At 54.4% G+C, this 4702-nt stretch overlaps 1 pseudogene; it reads left to right on the top strand.

Moving 5' to 3' along the window:
- Positions 1-2857: 2857 nt before the first annotated feature.
- On the top strand, positions 2858-3249 carry LOC132582787 (proline-rich protein 15-like; annotated as a pseudogene).
- Positions 3250-4702: the final 1453 nt, after the last annotated feature.

The raw sequence follows: 4702 nt of genomic DNA, 5'->3' as shown, positions 1-4702 counted from the left end.
AGCTATGATTTCTTTATTGCTTATAGTGGGGAAAGGAATTAAGAAATAAAAAGTTGAGCTTTGAAGTTTGCCTTGGTAAACTTTTTGGATGACACTTCCACCTTAGACTCCCACCAGTCTGGCTTTCGTCCGGGTCATGGGACGGAGACAGCGCTGGTCGCCTTGGTGGATGACTTCCAGCGGCATCTGGATCGAGGCGGCGTGGCGGTGCTGATGTTGTTAGACCTGTCGGCTGCGTTCGACACGGTCGACCATCGGCTACTGGCCTGCCGGCTCGCCGACGCAGGGATTAGGGGGTTGGCCTTACAGTGGCTTTCCTCCTTCCTTGACGGATGGGGACAAAGGGTGGCAATTGGGGGAGAGCTGTCCCGGAGGCACCCACTAGTGTGTGGGGTGCCACAAGGTGCAGTTCTCTCTCCGATATTATTTAACATCTACATGCACCCCCTTGCCCAGATTGCTCGGAGGTTTGGGCTTGGGTGCCATCAATATGCAGATGACACCCAGCTCTATCTACTAATGGATGGCCGGCCTGACTGCGTCCCAGAAAACCTGGACCTAGCATTGCAGGCCGTGGCAGGTTGGCTCAGGCTGAGTGGGTTGAAGTTGAATCCAGCGAAGACAGAGGTCCTTTGCTTGGGCTGCGGCGCCCCGGGAAGGGAAATCCCCCTTCCGGTTTTTGACGGTGTGCCGCTGAAAGTGGCCCATAGGGTCAAGAGCTTGGGGGTTCTTCTGGAGCCTTCATTATCAATGGAGGCACAGATAGCGGCCACTGCCAAGTCCGCGTTTTTTCATCTTCGGCGGGCGAAGCAGTTGGCCCCCTTCCTTGAGCGCCGAGACCTAGCAACAGTGATCCGTGCTACGGTCACCTCGAGACTGGACTACTGTAACGCCCTCTACATGGGGCTGCCCTTGTGTCGAACCTGGCGGCTGCAGCTAGTGCAGAACGCGGCGGCTAGGCTGTTGTTGGGACTCCCAAGATGGGAGCACATACGGCCAGGGCTGCGCGGACTGCACTGGCTGCCAGTGGTGTACCGAGTTTGTTACAAAGTGCTGGTTATTACCTTTAAAGCCCTATATGGCCGAGGACCTGCCTACTTGAGGGACCGTCTCTCCCCATATGAACCCCAGAGAGCGCTGAGGTCAGTTGGAAAGAACCAGCTGAATATCCCTGGGCCAAGGGAGGCCAGATTGGAGACTACGCGGGACCGGGCCTTCTCCATTGCAGCTCCACTACTGTGGAATCAACTCCTGGAGGAGGTGCGGGCCCTGCGATGTTTAGACCAATTCCGCAGGGTCTGCAAGACCTACCTCTTCAAGATAGCCTTCACTTAGTACTGAGCCTGCTCCGGCGGGGAGGGCGGGATATAAATAAAAAGTATTATTATTATTATAATAAAACCAGAATCCTCTGCATAAAGTCACATAACCCAATAAAGGGGGGGCAATAATGATATATTGGTTAAACTCCAAAAAGTGTGCTTATAGCTATAGATTTAAATAAGGTATTATTACTGGTCATTTCGAAGGGGGGGAGGGAAATAAAAAGGAAAAGGGGAAAAAAGAAGCATTTGATGTATTGATGTATGTTATATATGCTATGCTATTGTATTATTTGAGTTATATGGATGTAGGATTAAATACCTCAATAAACTATATGTTCATATTTTTAAAAAACATAACCCAATAACTGCGCAAGTTCTGCAGACTCTGAAGAACACAAATATTTGCGTAGCACTTTAAAGTTCTCAAATTCTTGGTAACTCTTCTAACCATCCTGTAGAATGGACTGATACCATCCTCTTATTGCAGATGAGAGGCACAGTGGCTTACCTAAGACCAGATAATAAATTCATGACTTTGGTGGTAATTGTTTCACAACATTTGAAAAGTATGTGCTCACTGTGATAGTGCATATACTTAAAATCATTTGAAATGTTTTCCAAAATTATTCCAGTTTTCAAAAAATTCCCATTTCTATTCCCTTTCTGCCCCAAGGGTTAGTTTTAATCCCATTGATTTTCACTTAGAAGCTTCACAGAGCTCTTGTGCTCTTAAATATAGCAGAGGCTGGATGATAGCTTATAACTGACAGATTTGCCTGTGAGAGTCTTCAGTTAAAATGGCAAGATACTAAGATGCCTTTCCATGTTACAACTTCCCCCCTAAAACTAGCACATTTTTAAATGTCTAAAAAAAAGCAAATCTTTCTACTCAATTTCGTTTCTGACGATATTTGCAGGAGCATATTGATTATGTATACTTATATGCCAGTTTGGTGTAGTGGATCCTGCATAGGTTTCTACCAGGAAAGATAGGGTCAAGGAGAGCCAGTTTGGTGTAGTGGTTGAGTGCACAGACTCTAATCTGGGAGTATCAGGTTTGATTTCCCCACTCCTTAGCCTTCCCAAATCCCCCGCCTGGGCGGGGGACCCCCGATTTGGAGCCTTCTCCCCCCGCTCCCCAAAAATCCGGAAAGCGGGGGGAAATGGCGGCCCTTCCCACCCAGGCTGCCACACTCTCTCTGCGGCCGTCCGTCGGTCTCCTCTTGCACCACAGCGGAAAGAAGGCGCTTTGCCAGAGGGCGGCCAGAAAAAGACTTTATGGCGGCGGCAGCAGCCTCCCGAGGCCGGCGACACCATGAAAGTGACCGTGCTGGACCTTGGCACCATGTTCGCCAAACCCTTCAAGCCCCCCGCTCTGTCCTCCTCGCCCCCTTTCTCGCCCACCGGCAGCGCCCCGCCACCCAAGTCGCTGCATCTCCTGCCTCCCTCTCCGTGCCCTCCTTTGCCCAGCCACAGCGCTGCCTTGGCGCCCGCAGGGCTGCTGCCCCGACCCCGAGAAAGGCGCGCAAAAGATGGCTGAGAGCGCAGCCGCCGCCGCCCCCTCCAGCGGACCTGGTGGCAAAGGCAGCTCCTCGGGCCCCTGGTGGAAATCACTGACTTCCCGCAGAAAGCCCAAAGAAGCGCCCTCGGCCGCGCCCGGGGCTTCCCGGCTGCCTCCCGACCAGTCGGAGCCGCCCTTTGCCTCGCCTAGCGCCTCGGACTCGCTGGAGAACCAGCAGCCCTGTGTGGGCACCGCCAGCCGCAGGAACCTCAAGGTTTCCCGCTCGGGCCACTTCAAAGAGAACTGGAAGGTAACTGCGCCACGTTGCTGGCCCCCGAGAGCCCCCAACAGCTGTTCGAAGGAGCAGGCGGCGGCAACAGTGCCACCGCCACCCTCCCCGCCGAGGAGACTCCGTGCCAGTGACCGCCGCTGCCACCGGGGGAGATGCCTCCCGCCTGCTTCACAGCTAGTTAGGGAGCTGTGGCTGGATTGGAGGAGGAGCCGCCGCCTCCCGCGTCAGCCTCGGACTTTGGAAACAGTTGCCTTGGCTCCGGCCGCCGGAGAGGGCTGCCATTCCACATGGGAGATTTTCGGGCGGGAGCCCCGCCGGCGCTGGGCTGCTCAAGTCAGAGTTCGGAAATCCTCCCCTGCCCGATCTCACTTCTAGACTGGGAGAAGACGTAGGAGAGGGTGGGGGGAAGAGCTGCACCTTGGCCTGCTCTTTCAGGGGGAAGGGCAGCGAGGACTCTCGGACAGTACGAATGTGTAATGAGAGCTTAGCTGAGGACACAAAGAAGCAAACAAGTCTCCGTGCCAGTCCTCTCCCAGCACGTTCCCGTGGCATTAACGTTTGCAGAGAGTGAATTCCACTTTCTTCCCACTTTTGACGGGGGTGGGGAATTGTGCCATAGGGCTTAGAAGTTGATACTAGGAATAATTGTAAAAAGAGGCAATAAGAATTCTAATAAATTTCCACTAATAAGTTTGAATGCTGCAATCAGGGAGGCAGAGGTAGAAGTTTAAGGTTTCAGTGGGGTAGCTTTGTTAGAATGTTGTAGGAAATGAAAGTTTTGGTCCTGGATCCCTGATCCCTGGATCGTCTATCCCCGGCGCCACTTTCTCGCCTGCCGCCAGCGCCCCGCCGCCCAAGTTGCTGCTGCTTCTGCCTTTCTCTCCATGCCCTCCTTTGCCCAGCCGCAGGGCTGCCTTGGTGCCTGCAGGGGGCTCGTCTATCACCGGTGCCACTTTCTCGCCCGCCGCCCAAGTCGCTGCTGCTCCTGCCTCCCTCTCCGTGTCCTCCTTTGCCCGGCCACAGCGCTACCTTGGCGCCCGCAGGGGGCTCGTCTATCCCCGGCGCCACTTGGACGGGCCCCGGGGCCAAGCCCTCCGGCGCCCCGGCCACCAGCTCCCCACGCTTGGCTGCACTGCCTTTGCCCAGAGAGCCGGGGGCTTGGGCCGTGCTGGCGGGGAAGCAGCTGCTTTTCTTCACCTTGCCCAACATCGGGGAGGAGGGCGCGCCCGACGCTGACCCCCAGGAGGACGCTGCGGCGCCCAGGCAAGTGGGGAGTGGGTGTCGGGCGCACGACACCAGCTCAGGAGCCGCCGGTTTCTGTCTAGGCCCTAGGGGCTTATGTTGCGAGGTGGGGACTTCAGACGAGCCCTGACTGAAGAGCAGGGTCGTGCAGGCTTTTGGGGAAGGGGGAAAATGGAGTGCTGTATTTGCCTTCATACTCTTGGAGGTGGATCTTAGCCCCCTTGAATATTTCTTTTCTTAAGAAACTCCAAGCAGATATTACTATTACCAGGTAGTACTTTGTATTAGATAGTACGTTTTATTACACACATGTGTTCTAGTTCTCCAGAACTCTTCATGGGG

Source organism: Heteronotia binoei, chromosome 14, assembly GCF_032191835.1.
Source record: "Heteronotia binoei isolate CCM8104 ecotype False Entrance Well chromosome 14, APGP_CSIRO_Hbin_v1, whole genome shotgun sequence".
Lineage (NCBI taxonomy): Eukaryota > Metazoa > Chordata > Lepidosauria > Squamata > Gekkonidae > Heteronotia > Heteronotia binoei.
This window is presented reverse-complemented; position numbering and strand designations above follow the sequence as displayed.